The sequence below is a fragment of the Zootoca vivipara genome, chromosome 7 (genome assembly GCF_963506605.1).
Source record: "Zootoca vivipara chromosome 7, rZooViv1.1, whole genome shotgun sequence".
Lineage (NCBI taxonomy): Eukaryota > Metazoa > Chordata > Lepidosauria > Squamata > Lacertidae > Zootoca > Zootoca vivipara.
The window spans coordinates 5394299-5413250 of NC_083282.1; the positions used below are offsets into that span (position 1 = coordinate 5394299).

Here is an 18952-nt window from a genome sequence, read left to right on the forward strand (position 1 = left end):
AAGGAATCAAACGTTGCTCTCAAACATTGCTCTCTCTCTCTCTCTCCAGCTTGCTGCTTCCTTCCTAGGTCACATCACAGCTCTCTACTCTCAACTCTGTCTTTATTCCTTCTTGCTGTCTGTAAGTTGAGGGAGGGGCCCCACCCATTTGCCATTTATCACAGAGCCCCTTCCTTTGTTCTCCTTACTCCTCACCCCAAGGCTAGCCTGGCTATTATTTTAACACTTGTAAGATCCAGGGATGAGAGGGGTCTAGCACCCAGTTTAAGATGCACACACCCCAAACTCATAGCACTATCCTTTACTAGGTGATAGTTGTAATGCAATTAGGAAAAAGCACTGTTGCATTGGCACAATAAAGCTACCTCCCAAACCCTGCCCTGCCTCCACACTCCTCAATGTATTTTTATGAGTTCCCTTTCTTGCTTTCCTTTCCTCCCTCTGTCCCCATGTATGTCCTCTTAGCTTTCTCAGGCATTAATATGGTCCCGCAGCAATGGCTGATCATGCCCTCAACCCAGACAGAACAGAGGCACTGCTTAGTGGGAAGTTTGCCTACCCAGGTAAAAGGTATTGATCCTGTTCTAAAGGGCTGTAATTCCCCCTAAAGAATCATGTTCATCACCTGAGGGTGGGTGGGTGTGCTCATTCATCCATTTTTGTAATGGGCAGAAATCGCCTCTGTAACCCAGAGTACCTTTCTCCAACTCAGGAAGTTTTGCCAGCTATGGTCAAAGCAGCCTTGCTTCAGCAATTCATGCGTTGGTAACCTCCTCTGTGGACTACTGCAAAGTATTATGTGCACTGTTGCTTTTTAAAATGTTCTGGAAATTTGTGTTGGTTCAGAAAGTAGCTAACAGACTGCTGAGACTGGATTGTATGAATCACACCACTCTGGTGATCAAGCAGCTCCCCTGGCTCACAGCAAAAAAGAGGGAAAATCAAACACCTTCAATTGGACCTGGAAAAGGCCCTTTGCAGTTGTGACCAGGGTGCTTCATGGAGTACCTCTCTCCGCATGTACCTGTCTAATTGTTGGGATCTCCTTCAAAGCTCATATCAAATGGCCCTGCCAGGTAATGGTAGGTAGAAGGGCATTTTCAGTGTGGCTACCCAGCTGTGGAATGCTGGCTCCAGAGTGATGCCCTTTTTTATTCTCCTAGGCCTGTTGATGTCTCATAGCTTTAAGATGCTTTTACCTTCTGTGACTTGTCTTTTAATGCTTCATGTATACTGTACTTCCAAAGCAAGCAAACAGAGCAGGGAAGTGATTTTGAAGTTTCTATTATTCCCCTTTTGGAAACTGCAGCTAGCTGTCAAACAAAGCATGTATGTCTCTTTTACACACGGTACTCAAGAAGGAAATGCAGCTAATTAGAGTTGCTGTTAGTTGACATTTTAATATCATTTCAGGCTGGGAAGACATCTTTCAGACAGAAGAAATGTGTGGATCCTTGTGCCATGGTTCAAGACTGGGGATGCTAGGAGCCATGGGATCTGAAATGAAGAGCAGCTGCTTTATCCTTTTGGCTATGCCTGGTATAGAGTGACACATCGGCTACCTGGCAATGTTCTTACTTCTATCATCCTAGTTATTATCACAAACAATAAAGAGTCTTGTGGCCCTTTAATAAGTTCAGTATGGCTCTGCACCTGAATCAGCACATGTAATCAATCTTTGCCACAGGAGCCTTGAGTCTTTTCCTACACAGCAACCACTGTTATTTTTAAGCTGCCTTTCTACAGGATCCTGCACTTGGGTTGACTTACCAGCAGCAGACACGAGTACAATAAAAAAAGGCGTAGATACTATACTATATACACACTCTTGACATGAATTGCAGTCCAGGCTCATGCATGTTGACAGGGTTTCACAAGGCCCAGTGGCAGGAAAGTATGCGCTGTATTGCAGCCTGAAAGTAAAGCACTGAAAGTTAATCTCTACGTAGAAGGGGTTTTTCTAAAATAAAGAGCATTTCATAGCAACTCTTCCTTCCAGTCTTCAGCTACATACCGTTGCGGCTCTTTGGATTTCGGAACCACAACTGATAAACCAAGGTTTCTTCTTCCTCACAGATTATATATACTGTATGCGTGCATATATATATCCACACACACACACACACACCCCTTTCTATATCTACACCTTCCGCATTCTATAAATGGAGGGCAAGGAAGCGGCGCCTGCCTGGGCCCGCTCCGCCCCCTCTGCCGCCGAGCAGGAAGGGGCGGGCGGCTGCCGGGCGAGCGATGCATTAGCGGCGGCCCTGGAGGCGAGGCAGGGCTTTGCTGCTGAGGCGAGCGGAGAGGCACCCAAGATGGCCCCTGCTGCAGAGGCGGCCGTGGCAGCAGCAGAGGGCCGGAGGGCGGAAGGGAAGGCCGCGGCCGCCCGGCTCCTGCTGCTGGTGGAGGACAAGGAGAAGGAGGGCGCGACGGCCACGTCCGTGGCCCGCAGCTGAGAGGAGCTGCCGCCGCCGCCGCCGTGAGGTAAGCGGGAGTCTCCCCGGTGGGCGGGTGGCGGGGAACAATAGGGCGGAGGCTGCGGCCTTCTCCTCTCTTTCCCTTCGGGCCGGCGGCGCCTCTACCTGGCATTGCGGCTGGTGTCTCCGTGCGAGACGACCCAGCGGCCTCTTCCACCATTTCCCCTCCACTTCGTCGCCGCCTCTGTAGGCCTCAGGCTTCTGCCGTGCGCTTTCCGCCCCCGCGGCTTCGTAAGAGGCCGGGAAATATTCTGGGGGCCGGTGGTTACACGCGGTTTCAACTCATTCCAGTTGTGTGTGTGTGTGTGTGTGTGTGTGTGTGTGTGTGTGTGTGTGTGTGTGTAGATATACAACCCAGTATTCTTGGCTAGGACGTGCGCGGGGGTGGGTGGAACCCCTTGCCAGGTGTGATCCTCATTGACCCTCGGTGGGAATTATCTCTGACAGCTCAGCTTCATGCATGTCTACTCAGAAGCGCCCCCATTAAGTTCAGTGGTACTTACTCCCGAGTAAGTGTGTGTGTGGATCGCACTCTAAAGTAAACACACAAACAGATAGGATCACATTGCGCACGTCCATACTTCTTAGGGGAGAGCGCTGTCCCACATGTTAAAAGATCACACATGCTTTTATTCTGTGCCTCTGTTCCCTAAATGTAGCTTCTATGTTCAGTCCCTGAAGCTTTTTGGGTTCTGACATTGACCTCCCCATGATCTTTTGAACATTATCCCTGGCAGTAGTTACTGTACTCAAGGGAGGAAAGAAACGTTAAAAACACAGAACAAAATGTAATTCTAAAAATTCTGGAGGAGTACAAGTACCCCTACCTTCTGTATATTTATCATGTATGTAACTTTCAGTGTCATGGTTTCAGAGGATTGGACAAAAGTCTGCTTCCCAGGAAATGAAGAATCTGGTTTGGCTACCTCAAGCAAGCAAACAATCAAGCAAGCAAACCTTTGTGTTCAGGGAGAGAGTTGATATTGAGCAGGAAGTGACATCTGCAAACAGTTCACCAAGAAGCCATGAAAAATTTCATTGCACAAAATGAAGGCTGTTTAGTTTATTCCTCACCCATCTCTTCATAAACACAACTGTCACACCGATTATTTTGTTAGAATAAATTGTGATTTATTTATTTTGACTTCTATCAGATAGTGTTTTGGTTATGAGAGAGCATTGTGAATTGTGTTCATGAAAATTAACAGGAATTTGTATTTACTTACCTGGTCGCCACAGGTGATCAAGAATGAAGAACACATAGAATTCATTATTTAAGGAATTTTTACTCCACTCTTTAGCTGAAAAGCCTTCTAGAATGGCTTACAAAGATCAGCATCAATATAGTCCCCGTACCCAGGATTATATTCTAAAATGATATATAAAAATGCATTCAAGTGAGTAAACAGAATGACAGGGCCTGAGGGACAGGTCAACCTGCCTTTTCTCTGCTAGCTTGCTCAGCTTCCATCATTACTTGGTATTGAACCCCCATCATATTTAGCAAGTATGAAAACATTATGTCCTGGTGGAATAAGGACAGATAAGTTGCTCTTTACTTCCTCCACCTGCTCACTCAGGTTCTGTGCTGGCTGTAGGGAGTGAAATCCCTTCTACTCTGACCAGCCCATAAACCAAATAAGCTGGCAGAGGAGGATGCTGTGATCAATCCTCCTCTGCCAGACTTCTGCATTTTCCTGCAAGATCTGCAGAAAATAAAGCTCTTCCCTGCAGGTCCAGTATAGAAAGGGGGGTGCTGGTGGCAAAAGGACAAGGCGATCATTGGCTTTGCTACTAGCCCATCACATTTCTATGCTGAAGGCACAACAGACAAAGCCCTCGTTTGCACATGTAGCATATAAATCAGTTGGGCTAATAGAAGAGGCAGATAAGTGCTCCATGCCTCTTCTGGCGCCTGCTGCAGTTCTAGTCTACAGGTTTTTTAGTTCTTTTTGCTAGCAGATAATGTCAACTGTTAAGGCTGTGTGGGTCTTGTACCCAAAGGAAGCATTTGATTGCATGTGATGAAATGCTTGCTTGTAGGAGATACTGTACTGTCATACCTCGGTTTAAGTACGCTTCAGTTTGAGTACTTTCAATTTAAGTACACTCATACCTCGGTTTAAGTACGCTTCGGTTTGAGTAATTTCAGTTTAAGTACACTCCCGCGGACCCGTCTGGAACGGATTAATCCACTTTCCATTACTTTCGATGGGAAAGTTTGCTTCAGGTTAAGTACGCTTCACGTTAAGTACGGACTTCCGGAACCAATTGTGTACTTAAACCAAGGTACCACTGTACTATACTAGAAGTGTTGGTCACCATACAGAACACTCTCTGGGTCTTGTGTTAGTGCTGGTGTTACCTTAAGTAGGTTCTTTCACCTTGCTGTATGGCAGAGCGTTCCCTGGGTAATATTTATATAAATTGTGATTACATTGCAAAACAGTATGGTTGCTGCAGCTCTACTCATTTTTGTTCATTGATCATGCCAGAAATAACATTCACTACTATCATATTTGGCAATAATTTTGTCCTGGCTCATGGACAAATTACTGTGATGCTTGCAACCTGCTCTTATACATGTTTACTCAGAATCAAATCCCACTGAATTCAGTAGGACCTGCTGTCAATTGCGTGTGCATAAATTGCAGCATTACTGCATAGCAGGGGTGGGCAAGAGGTAGATTGGAAATTTGGTAGATTGGTACAGTTTCCTGACTTCCACTTGTTGGAACAAAGACAGTTCCCCTGAATTTAGCTGTTAAGAGACCCTGATGTGTGATAACTAGATGCATAGTTAGATTATACCAATAGGTAATTTACTCCTTTCCCAAGCCATCATCTTGCATCTGTGCCTGACTGGTTGGGGCACCTTTGGTTTCCAATTTTTTTTAAAACATAACCCACAAATCTAGTTGCCCATTCTTGCTATATATTTTACGATGTTTAACTATCCAAATTTGTTGCTATGTCTTCATTATGAAGTAGTAATGTTCATTTACTAAACACTCTTACAGTCTAAAAATGATATTTTGTTGTTTGTGTATGATAATGGTCACGTCTACTCAACGTGGTGGTTTCTAAACTTATGGTCCTTTGCTTATCACAGTGGTGATCATCTTCAGTTTTCAACTCCCCACTTTTTTAAAACTGGAGAAATTAAAATCTCATTACGCTACAGTCCTAGTCTCCTGGATGCTGGGGACTGGTGTTGGGAGTTAGAATGATGTCTCTTTGCTGATGGGGAAGAATGCCACTGGTGGGTGGGTTCTGCTGTGATAAGACTACCATATTTTACAGTTGCCAGTGAAATGGATTGTTTTGGGGCAGGGCACCAGAGGCTTTGAATTCACTGGATCCAAAGCCCCACAGATCCCTAAGGAGCCTCTGTCTGGAGCTACTACAGCAGAAAAGGCTGGCAGAAGCCAACAGGGCTTCTGAGTACCAGTTGCTGGGAATCACAGGTGAGGAAAGTACTTTTGTGCTCAGGTCCTGCTTTTGGGGTTCCCACAGGTATCTTGCTGGCCACTGTGAGAACAGAATGCTGGACTAGATGGGCATTGGCCTGATACAACAGAAGTACTGTTGGTAGATGGGACTGTTGGGTTTACATCAAATTCTGCACTCTCCTGAAAGAGCAGGTGGGTACTTGGGGATGCTCCTTGAAGCAGTGCTCCTGTTTGATGTATGTGTGGCAAAGGATGCCTTTTTCCTGCTTCAGCTTCCTGATGAAAGGTGGACCTTGCTGCAGTCATTTATTCTGTATTGACTTCTAGATTAGATCGCTATAACAAGTTGTATGTTGAATCTGACATTAAAATGCATTTTTAAACTTCTGTTAGTGCAGAATGTTGATGGGAGCTTTGATTCTATCACATTGCTTCTCTGTGATTTTTACTGATCTTGCCCTGAAAGCCCTTAATATATTGGGACATGGGTAGTTTAGGAACTTTCTCTTTGCATATGTCCTTCCCCACATTCTTGGATCTTTAAACCTCAGTAGGTACATCGGTGTCAACTGGAGATAGGACATTTTCTATTGTGACTTGTACGCTATGGAGTACCTTGCTGCACCAGGCAGCTGTAGAGTGGTTAGTTGTATAATTTTGCTGGCTGAGTTTTGTGCTGCTGCAATTTTTGAAACAGTTTGTATACTGTTATTTAATGTCTACTGTGTTTTTTCAGAGACAATTTGCTTTTATTCTGTATTTATTACAGTCTTCTCAGAAAAATAGGTGGGATAGAAAATGTAAGATGGGGATTATAAACTTACAAAACAGCTGGGGGGGGGAACAGCCCATCCTCAACAGCTGTGTACATACCTCATGTCATCCAGTTTTCTTAAAAAATTGTACATTTGTTGAAGGATCAAAACTAAGTTTAAATCTAAATTTTTATTTCATCCTGTTTTCATTTGAAATTTTTGTAAAATGATTATTTTTACCTTGCCAAAATCCTTAAAAGCTGAGCCCAGAATTCAGACATTTCAAAACTAAAAATACCAATCTTTTCAGAACTTCATAGGCTTTAATATGATATGTCACATGATGGACTTACTTTAAATGTTAAAGTTAAGTTACAAAATTTAAAATTGAAAAATGATTAAAAATTGATGATTTTTAAAAATCTGAAAAATGTATTTATTATTTCATATTTCTAAGAGCTACTTGCAGACTTTCATCTTGGGATCTGAAAGCTGCAGACAGCATTTGATGCATTTGATGTTCTTTTAGGGATGCAGGTGGCCCTGTGGGTTAAACCACAGAGCCTAGGGCTTGACGATCAGAAGGTCGGCGGTTCGAATTCCTGCGACGGGGTGAGCTCCCATTGCTCGGTCCCAGCTCCTGCCAACCTAGCAGTTCGAAAGCAGTTTGAGCAAGTGCAAGTAGATAAATAGGTACTGCTCCGGTGGGAAGGTAAACAGCATTTCCGTGTGCTACTCTGGTTCGCCAAAAGTGGCCTAGTCATGCTGGCCACATGACCCGCAAGCTGTACGCCGGCTCCTTCGGCTAGTAAAGCAAGATGAGTGCCGCAACCCTAGAGTTGTCCGCGACTGGACCTAGCAGTCAGGGGTCCCTTTACCTTTCTATGTTCTTTTAAGTAGCAAATTAAGTTTAGATTGCATTGTGTGTACAGTCATCCCCCCCCCACTTAATGTTCTGGGCCTCTGCGCATATAAGCAAAAATTGCATAAGTGCGGAGAACCCTCTAAATGCCCAGTTTTTAATTATTGTTAATATTATTTACTAATTAATTAATTTTGTATATGGCCCTATACCCCCAGGTCTCAGGGCAGTTTCTGCTCTCCAGTTCTCTCTCGCCCTCTCTCTACACACATCTCTTTTGTTCAACTAGAGTTTAAGCTCTGGGGCTGGCTGAAAACTGGAGGACACTCAGAAAAGTGGCTGCTGCTGCGCTACCTTGCACATCAGCTGTTAGGCGGGGAGGCTGAGCAGTCTAAACAAAGCCCTCCTTGACATCCTCTTTGGGCTCCAGAGAGGGTCTCTTCACAAGCCATGAGGACTCTAACTCTCTCCCACCATTTCCTGGTTTGAATTTATTTTTTCTTTCCCAGCACTGTGCATGTATGCAATCACGTGTGAGTCAATCACACATAAATGGGAACGGTGCCTGCATTAATTTTTTTATTGGATTTTTTTTTATCTGTCAGTTTATCAGGTTGACTGTTTTCTTTTAAATATTTATATTCCACTTTTCCAGGCAAAGCCTGTTCAAAGCAGTTTACAACAATAAGGAGTTACAACTGTAAAAAAATACTCCAGGAATAAAGATAAAATGCATTCAGAAACTTCCATACCATCTGATTAGCTCTCAGACTGGCATCCTTTATTAGTGCTGAATTGAAGTAGATTATACAGTAATACAGGCATCTTCAAACTTAGGCCCTCCAGATGTTTTGGACTACAATTCCCATCTTCCCCGATCACTGGTCCTGTTAGCTTGGGATCATGGGAGTTGTAGGCCAAAACATCTGGAAGGCTGCAGTTTGGGGATGCCTGGTAGTACATTAAATTATCTAGATAGGTGTTAAATGGATCAATCTTGTGTAATCCTACTCAGAATAGAGCCTCACTGAGATAAAGGAGGCTTACTCCCAAGTAACTGTATGGGACTGTAGCCTCAGGCACTTTCATGTGAATAAGTCCTATTCATAGAATCATAGACCCAAGACTCATCTAGTCCAACCCCCTGCAATGCAGCTAAAGCACCCATGTCAGATGACCATCCAACCTCCAAGGAAGGAGAGTCCACAACCTTTTGTGGGAGTCTGTTCCACGGCCGAACAGCATTTACAGTCAGAATTTCCCCCCTGAATGTTTAGTTGGAATCTCCTTGTAACTTGAAGCCACAGGAAGTGGGACTTCTTATTAGAAATGTTTAGGACTGTGCTCTTGAGCAGCCTTCTAATTTGCATTTGCCTTTCCACCAGGAGTTTGCATTTAGAGCCAAATTAACAAATGATATAAGTGTGTAGACCACCACTGAGCCTTTTGGACTTGCTGATCGGAAGGTTGGCAGATCGAATCTGCGTGATGGAATGAGCCCCCGTTGCCCTGTGCCAGCTCCTGCCAATCTAGCAGTTCGAAAGCACACTAGTGCAAGTAGATAAATAGGTGGCGGGAAGGTAAACGGTGTTTCCATGCACTCTGGTTTCTGTCACGGTGTGCCGTTGCACCAGAAGCGGTTTAGTCCTGCTGGCCACATGACCCGGAAAGCTGTCTGTGGACAAACGCTGGCTCCTTTGGCCTGAAAGCAAGATGGGCGCTGCAATCCCATAGTTTCCTTTGACTGGACTTAACCGTCCAGGGCTCCTTTACCTTTATAAGTGTGCAAGAGACAAGGTGTGGACTGAATTCATCTTAGTTTGGCCCTCATTTATTATAACCACATTTTTTAATATACTACTTGGTTTTTCAATGTCTTAGTTAAGGCGGTAAGTTCACAAATTTATTTATTTATTACCCACCCTTCACCCTAACACCCCAGCATTAAAACACAATATTAAAAGCAATCTGCAGCCATAAAAATAAGATGTGTCCCAAAAATATACATTGCAGGTGTCAAAAGCAAGAGTCAGGTGTGTTTTCAGCATTCTCCAAAAGCTGTATGATGAAGGTGCCAGACACACTTATTGAGAAAATTTGTACTGTATAGTCTGGGCTTCTAAACTGAGAATTTCTGTTGTATTAGCCTTCTTGATGTTTAAAAATGTGTAGAATAAAATATGTAACATTTTTCAAGTATTTTAAAGAGGAAGGTGGTGAGCCATATATACATTAATCCTTCATCAGCCTTAGTCTTCTGAGGAGTAACTGGATCAATCTTTCCTATCATGCCAGGGATTGGAGGCATCCAGTAAAAGTGAAAGAGGTTATTCCTGCTCCTCTCTAATTTTAAAGACAAATGCAAACTTGTGAGCGGTGTGAATCTCACATCACAAGTTATTTGTATAAGACATTAAATCTTGGGGTGGGAGATGCAGTGTCTCTCTTTGCACCTAGCATGATGTAAGAGACCCCTCCTTTTCTGCTGTGTGGAGAATTTGTGGGAAGTATATATTACTTTGCTCTGGGCCTCTAGAAGCAAATGGTGGCCAGAAAGAAAATTTGCCTTTACAATTGGCAACTGCTTTTGTGGATTCCTGATCTGATACAATTGAGTTATCTCTTACATTTGTTCTGTTATCAGGTACTGTACTAGTATTAATTATGAAATGAGGCAGACTGCTGAATGAAAAGCCCGCAAAATGCTGTGATAAAAATGAAAATGTTGAACTTCCAGTTGACTTCTAAGGATGTAGGAGTACTGGCTTCAGAAAATTAAGATGACTGCAAAATAGTCTGAATTTTATTTTTTAATTTCTTAAGAGAATCAGTTTTTAATATTTGACACAAGGAAAAAATCAAGCTGAAATGTAATCTGACACGCAGATGTTAAGTGATAAACTACATTACCATTTCTACCAGAGATTTATTTATTTGCCAACACAGTAAATCCACTGTGTTCTGCAGTCACTATTGGAATATGTAACTAAATCTGGACATTCTATAATCCACTGCAATGCGATTTGAACTGGTTTGGGTTTTTTTTTTAGTGTAACTTTTAATTGAAAAATTTCCCCAGGCTTATTCAGATGCAATGCTAAATCATAGTGGGGAACTTCCAGCCCACAGATGTCAGGGCCTGGGCAGAGAAGGAATGGTGGAGGCTGCCTCCCCATCCTGACCCTTCCAGGGAGGAGGAAGAGGAAGACAGTATAGACAGGGGAGTGAGGGAGATCGCAGCTCAGAGGCAGATGAGGGGGAAAGTTGGGAAATAATGGGAGAGGAGGAGGAGAAAGCAGCTGATGGACACGGTGTCTTTAGAAAGCATTCCAGACCCCCCTCTCCCAGAACCCGGCAAGCCTGAAAGTAGGAGAGCAAAGAGCTCAAAGACAGAGGGGACGTAGCAGCACCCATGGAGGAGAAGAATGAGGAAGTGGGAGAGATGGGGGTGGTGGAGATTCACTCAGGACAGGCATCCCCAAACTGTGGCCCTCCAGATGTTTTGGCCTACAACTCCCATGATCCCTAGCTAACAGGACCAGTGGTCGGGGAAGATGGGAATTGTAGTCCAAAACATCTGGAGGGCCGAAGTTTGGGGATGCCTGACTCAGGACAATGCCATTATCCAAGAGGCTGGGTTCTATAGCCTTGCTCTGGAAATCTATATAAATAAAAAGGTAAAATGCCAGGTTGTGTGTGCTCACTCTCAGCTTACGCCGAAAGTGCTTGACCGAATGAGTTGAAATTTTGACACAACGTTGCAATCCAATACAGGAGTGTTTGTATAAACTTAGATTGTACAGATGTCACACCTATCACAGGTAAAAACATGCTTTTTTTGGATTTTTTTTTTGAAAAACCAGAAAGACAGGAACAGGAGAGGTTGCAAAACATCGCCCTGTAGCGGCGACACCTCTGGTACTGCAGCTAGAAAAGCTTCCCTCTCCAAAGCAGTTTGCAGACTGGGCTGAGTGGAGGTGCGGGCTTGCCTGGGTGGGGGGTGGGTGGAGGATGGGATTGGGATAGGTCATGGGTCGGGATGGGGTGGGGTGGGGAGAGTCACAGGGATGAGCCACAGCAACGCTAGTACTGAATAAAAATAGGACGATAAGAAGCATTCCCTTGTCTCTGTACATTCCTGGGCAACTAGCCGGGAGTTGCTGGCAGCAGTCTGACAAAAGGCCTCATTATTGCTGTGAGGCCTCTGAAATTGACCCACCAGGCCATTTTGGGCAGATCATTCTGATCGTCCTCATGTCTGATGTGGTATGATTACAGGTGATTGATGGGTTCATCCCAGTCCCATCCTATTGCTGAAAGTGTAGGGTTTGTCTCTTGGATCAGCCCTTCTGACTGGAAGTGATTCGTCACCCCTACTTTAGCATTACTACAAGAGCATGCCTAGGTTAGCCTTGGGCTCACGTGCTCCCTCCTTCCTCCTGCAGTGTGACCATGAGGAAGAGTTTGGAAACTTTTCCGTCTGTTTTTGAGTAACCGCAACTTGTTGTGTTGCCCAAACCTGGACAGGCAAACTGGTTAACCTTAACTGCTTTATGGAACAATCCAACTTCACACCATAATTCCAAAATCAGGTTTGTCTAAGCAAACCATAGTTAAGTTTAAATATTCAGCTGTAATTCTAGTATTCAGTGTTAGTATCCAGATGTAATTGTAAACTGTGATTAATCTTAAATGGAAGCTTAAAATTGTTAAGGTTTTTGTTGTCAGCTTGTTGTTTATGCTGGCTCTTAAACATTGTCTTACTCAGAATTTTACAGTGTTTGCAGACTGCCCTGAAAAATATGCAAGAAGGCCAGATTTGGGATATAAATTAATAAATGAATTAAGGGCAGCATATGAAGGGACCCAGGTGGCGCTGTGGGTTAATCCACAGAGTCTAGGGCTTGCTGATGAGAAGGTCGGCGGTTCGAATCCCTGCAACGGGGTGATCTCCCGTTGCTTGGTCCCAGCTCCTGCCCACCTAGCAGTTCGAAAGCACATCAAAGTGCAAGTAGATAAATAGGTACTGCTCCGGCGGGAAGGTAAACGGCGTTTCCGTGCGCTGCTCTGGTTCGCCAGAAGCAGCTTTGTCATGCTGGCCACATGACCCGGAAGCTGTCTGCGGACAAACGCCGGCTCCCTCGGCCTGTAGAGCGAGATGAGCGCCGCAACCCCAGAGTTGGACACGACTGGACCTGATGGTCAGGGGCCCCTTTACCTTTTACCTATGAATCATAGATCATATGAATGTAGAGTTGGAAGGGACCCCAGAGGTCATATAGTCTGCAGTGCGGAAACTCATTTGGGAGGATTATGACTGATTGTGTGGCATTATGATTAGTGCCACAATTTTTTGGGGGCTGTCTGTGTGATTAATGATTCTGGAACATTGACAAAGTGGCTGTCATGCAGATGTGTTTTCAGTAGATTGCATTCCAAAATCCACAGTTGAGCTATGTCTTTATTAGAGCCAACCCAAATATCACAAAATAATGAAGTAGCTTTTGATTCCTTCATTATTCACCATCTGGTTGGATGTTAAGCAAGCAGGCATGGGGAGAGAAGCAAGCTCACTTGAAGGCACAGCCTTTGTGGCTTCAACTTCAAGGCAGCTTGTTTTTCTCCCCACTCTTTGTTTGCTTAGCATCTATCCTGAAGAACTCAAAAGCTTGCTAGATGTTTTTGTCATACTTTGACCGGTCTTATGTTGTCTAACTGATGGCCTTTCATTTTAATTGATTATAAGTGATGATTTTATCATAAGAACTGGCCCTTGGTGGTGAGAGTTTATTCTTTACTTGTACTGTCGTCTGCATGGCAGTCTGTTGTCTCTAGACTACCATGGTGGTATTGTCATTGTGATTTTTTGGTAGCCTTAAGATTCTAGACCAGTTTTCTCCAACCTGGTGTCCTCCAAACATTTTGGAATAAAATGTCCACAATCTCTAACCACAGGTCACGTTGGCTGGGGCTGATAGGAGTTGTAGTTTAAAAGGAGACTAATAGAAATGTATTGATTTCATTGGGTCTACTCTGAGAATGTTAGATATACTCACTAAGAAAACAATGTGGATTAAGAATAGCAAAGCAAACTAAGTGATTTGATTGAGAATCCTAGGCCAAATCTTCCTACTCGCTTGCTAAATATTTGGCCTTTTCCCAACTTCATCCAAGCTACATAGTTTAAAAAAGAATTTCTAAGTTTCCTAGAATGTCCTAACATCTAACATTTTTGGATAAAGTTATTAATGACCTAATTGGTGCTATGGGCCAGGGTGCTCTTGTCTTCATCTGGAAAGTCAGACAGGAACAAAGGAGGAAATGAGTCACTCTGCAAACATCTTTTGGACCAGATATTTTCCATCTTTTATGTTAATTGCATTCCTTGCATAGGTGAGCCCACCTAGGTTGATAATGGCTGTCCATATTCTAACCAGGGAAATCATAATTGGACTGTTGTGTACCCTAGTCTCTCTGATACATTCAAACCCAAGTTTTCCAGGTCCAAATTTACCACTGTTCACTTCTCATGAAATTCTGGCCTATGCACAGTGACCATTCCAGTGAGATTCTTCTGCGAACCTCATTGTAAGTGTTTCATCGCTTTTCCAGGGCAGAAGTAGAAATGTGTCATGTTCTCTGTCCAGAATTTCTTATCTTTCATTTTCAAAAATGTTGTGCATTGCCTACAGAACAGCTATAGGACTTAGAAAGTTACATTAGCTTTTGGAATAGGGGTAAGGGAATGGCTGAGAGAATATTAGTCATCTTTAATATAATATATTCAAAGAGGTTATAGTAAGAAGACATCTTAGTGGTATATATAAACAGCCTTCTTCATTCTAAGTAAGTTCAAATGACAACAAGTTGTGCCAGTATCCTGCCACAACACGGTTAGTAGAGCTGTTACTATCTCCCATTTCAGTACAGGATGAATGGATCACAGTTAAGTCATTATGAGGCGCTTAAGTTGGGCTTTGTTCTTGTCAGCCAATCACTGGGCTTGCACTTGGTTGCTTATTTGAATAGCCAGAACTATATAAGATTATTTCAGGGGACAGGGTATGAGCATTTTCAGGCAGGCAGGGAATTTGGCTGTGTGAACTTAAAGTCAAACAATGGCTGCTACCACCCGGAGAACCAGGAAAAAAAGCCAGGTGCATCAAAGGCAACGGTACAGGACACAGTATAGGCAGAGAAGGCCCAGAGGGGGGAAGATACTTGGGAGGCATGCAAAACATGGCCATGGAAAGAAGCTCCCTGACAGAAGGCCATCCAAGAAAGCACAGAAACTGCGGCTTGACAGTGTTCGAATGACCAACGAAGCCCAGAACATCTTGCATTTCTGTGTGCATGACCTCTACAAGAAGGTGTCCTTGGCTGCTGAGCGCTTGAGGAAAAAGAAGCGCCATGTCTCTATTACTGTCTCAGATGTAAGAAATGCCCTGAAAAAGATCATGCCAAGGAAGTATGACAGAAAGTCTGTATCCTCCATTCCCTGCAAATGCCGTTAGAGACATCTCTCCCCTTTCCTATGACAGGCTTAGAAATGGAAGAAAGAAGGGAAAGGGGGGAAAGCACTAGCCTGAGAGAAAATCCAGTACTTTGCCTGCCTGAAAAAAAACACCACCTTCAAATTTCCAAGCAATCCTGTAACCTACCTTTTTATTACTGGATCAACATCCCCACTAATAATGAACTCGAGGAAGGGCAGAATCTGGCATTCTGAAGATCATGACAAGATGATTATCATATTGCCCTTATGCTGAATCAGGGAGATGGATTATTGGGTGTTGGAAGAAAATGACTTGTCAAGTTGTGGAATATCAAGGACTCTAATCAGCAACTGTGGAGCATGTGAGGTGTTCCCTAAAGGGAGACATATTCCCTTTTTCAATAAAACAGGATCTGTGCAGGAGAACTCATCACTGTGTCTTTAATATTCTGGTTCTTCAGAACTATACATTTATTAGGGGAAGGCTAGCTTATGTAGTTTATGGAGGCTGTGTTTTGCATACTCTTTAGAACTTGTAATAATGTTTGACTACGATTTTTTTTAAAATAAAAATAAGTGATATCAGAATTAGATAGAAATGGAAAGTATGTAGGATGCAACACATTGGGATTGTATCACTGAATATTGCTGTAAATGTGTCTTGAATTGCATTGCCTTTAAAATTGTGGAAAAGGAATTTTAAACAGGACATTATGTTAGGGGCTTTATCTGAGAATATGTCCATATTGGTCCCAAAGATTACCTGATAAAGGGCTTTTTTGTGTACTCACTTTTTGCCATGTATGTTCAGTATCGTAGCAGCTGTTACTTTAAAATGGTGATTAGGTAGTGAATTGCACTGGTTCTTTTCCTAATGTTTCTTCCTTAGTTGGAAAGATGTTGCAAATAGGCATTTTATACAATTTATATAATAACCCTGAAAGGTTAACAATTCAAGTGCTTACTGTATTTCCCAAAATGCCTATTTGCAACATCAAGTCAAATGTTTGGGGTACCTATCCCCAGAAGTCACCATAGGACATATGCATATAATATCCCTGATGTAAGGATATAATTTCTCTCTTTTCCTCTGGTGCAATAAAATTTTTCTATGGATTTGCAGCTGAGGCAACTGCTAGTTTGCCCCAAATTTTGTGGTAATCAAGGCGCTTCAGAAGCAAAAGTAAGGTCCAGTTTTTTCAATGTTCAAACTTCTCTACCACTATCATGTGGCATATTTTACTTGATCAGAAGAGAGTCTTTGTTTCACTGTTCTGTATAGCTGTGGAAATTCTGTGTAACAGAAACTCGAAACGTTTCATGTATGTTGCAACTGAGTCATACTTTTATAAAGGTGTAGTTGTGATTTTAACTTTGAGAGATGTTTGAATTGTGAAAGCTTTGCAGCGCTGTTAGAATGAGGATTTTGAAGTGCAGGAGACAAATTTTTATTTGTCTGTTATTATGATATATTTTGAAATGTCAGTTGAACAAAAAATTGCAGACCTGCAGTGAATTGGTTTGTGGTTCTTTTTGTGAAAGTGTTAACTACATTTGTTAATGGGGAAATGCCAGTGGTGTGTTTTGTACTTTTAAAAAATAAAACCTTTATGGTAACCTATGATGTGTACCAGGAAAAAATATATTCTGCAACCTGTATAATTTTTGATAATTACTGCATTTACATGGCTGTTTTTGCATGATTTTTAAACTTCTGGAGCACCTCAGTGGGAGTTGGGGCACGGTGCTTTAGTGGTTCTGCTCCTATTCCAGGGCCAATTCCAGAAAGCAGTTAGGGAAGACTGCTTTTCAGTCCCATGGGAGTTGTCGTGTGGTGTCCTGCATGGTTCCATCTTCTTCTGCCATGCTGTGAGGCCTCTGAGCTGTCATCTAATGTGGAGTGAAGTGCTATCAATATGCAGGCAACACCCAGCCCTGTTCCATCTGAATCAGAAGAGATGGCTGAGGTGTTCGATCAGTGCTTGGAGGTGGTGACTGACTGAATTTGAGCAGTGTTAGAAATTCAGATATACAGTCATGGAAAAAAATAAAGTGCACCCTCTTTTAATTCTGTGGACATAATAACAATCATCTGTCCCTAAGCGGGTCTTAAAATTAGGTAAATGCAACCTCAGATGAACAATGCATGACATATTACATTGTGTTATGATTTATTTAACAGAAATAAAGCAAAAATGGAGAAGCTATATGTACACCTTATGATTCAGCAGCTTGTAGAACCACCTTTATCAGCAGTAGCTCTATGTGAGCATTGCACGGTCTGACCTTGAGGTGAATTTGCTGGGACGTCCACTCCTGGGAAGATTGGCACCTGTCTTGAATGTTTTCCACTTTTGAATCATCTTTCTCACTGTAGAATGATGGACATAAAATTGGTTGGAGATGGCCTTAGAACCCTCCCCAGTTACGTGGGCAGCAACAATTGCTTCTCAGAGCACTGCTGATGTCTTTCCTCCTTGGCATTGTGTTAAAACATACCTGAATGCTTTAGACCAGGCATAGGCAACCTTGGCTCTCCAGATGTTTTGGAACTACAACTCCCATGATCCCTAGCTAACAGGGCCAGTGGTCAGGAATCATGGGAGTTGTAGTTCCAAAACATCTGGAGAGCCAATGTTACCTATGCCTGCTTTAGACCAGCAATCTGCTGAAACTTCAACTTTTATAGAGGAGGTTAGACTTGCTGATGATCAATTAAGCAAGGGCATTTGATTAGCAGCACCCGTCTGCTACTTAGCCCCTTAATTTCTATGGAAGCAGTAAGGGTGTACTTAGTTTTTCACACATGGCTTCCCCATTTTTGCTTTATTTTTGTAAGTCATGACACGGTGTAACATGCCATGTGTTGTTGTTCATCTGAGGTTGTATTTACCCAATTTTAAGACTTGCTAATGAACAGATAATTGTTATTATGTCCTCATAAGTAAAACCACAGAATTCAAAGAGGGTGCACTTTTTTCCCATGACTGCATAAGCTAGGGGCAAATGGCTTCTTAAACCAAGGTTATAGCTGCCAAAACAGAATGTCTGTTTGCCATTTTGGGGCAAAATGACTCTGAAGTCTTATTTTTCAGTTGATGAACTGACTGTGATTGATTTTCAGTTAAACACCTGGCTACTTCAGATGGCCGACCTTGAACTAGATTAAGAACTTTGAGAACTTAAAGCAAAAAAGTAATTTTATCCAGGGACAACCCGCCTGTTCCAGCCTCTTTTTCTTAACACAGACCATTCATAAAGTAAGAATATTCTTCAAAACTGTGAGCAGGACAGTGGGGTGAGGGAAGTGAAAGCAAACAAACTACATCAATTAACTATAACATCATTCACTGCTTCTGCTGCACAGAAAAAGCCTTCTGGTTTCTAAAATTCATTCTGATTGTGCAGATAAAATATAATGGATAGAATTCTTCAGGATGTTGTATTAGTGTGTGAAAGCAGTCAAGATTCAATCAATGATCCCCAGGCATGCAGCTCCAGGTGGTGGAGATGTCAGGCTCCATCCTGGCACCCAGGCATTTTCACTTGGTTGCAAGTGGCCAATAGTCTGGTGCAAAATGCAGCTGGCGCCCAGCTTAATTTCAAACACTGGGTGTGAGCCAATAAACTAAAGCTGACTTGGCCACTGTACTCTGGTGACTTGGGGCTGCCCTTGAAGACAACTAAGAAACTTTAACTGGTCTAACATGCAGTGGCCAAATTATTGGCTATATGCCATATAGACATCACATGACCACTGTTTTAAAAAGCTGCACAAGTGGCTGGTTTCTTTTGTGGCCAAATTCAAGCCCTATATGACTCAAGCCCCAAATACCCGAAAGACCGCTTCCTTCCCTACAGAATCAGTTATTAAGATCAACAGTGGGGCCCTCTTGGTTGTTCCATTG

At 42.9% G+C, this 18952-nt stretch overlaps 1 protein-coding gene and 1 long non-coding RNA gene across 4 annotated transcripts in view; one reads left to right on the forward strand and one right to left on the reverse strand.

The window, feature by feature from the left end:
- Positions 1 to 774: 774 nt before the first annotated feature.
- LOC118089370 (uncharacterized) lies at positions 775 to 2146 on the reverse strand. Its single transcript, XR_004693111.2, has 3 exons — positions 2015 to 2146; positions 1771 to 1913; positions 775 to 1497 (listed from the first exon to the last, which is right to left on the reverse strand). It is a non-coding gene; the product is annotated as an uncharacterized LOC118089370 (long non-coding RNA).
- Positions 2147 to 2243: 97 nt separating this feature from the next.
- Positions 2244 to 18952, forward strand: part of RC3H1 (ring finger and CCCH-type domains 1) — a 68919-nt gene continuing 52210 nt past the window's right edge. For 2 of the 3 annotated variants that reach the window (XM_035122421.2, XM_035122423.2), the window contains exon 1: positions 2244 to 2487. The gene's annotated coding sequence lies outside the window, so the exon portion shown is untranslated. The other variant, XM_060276600.1, reaches the window with a different exon arrangement.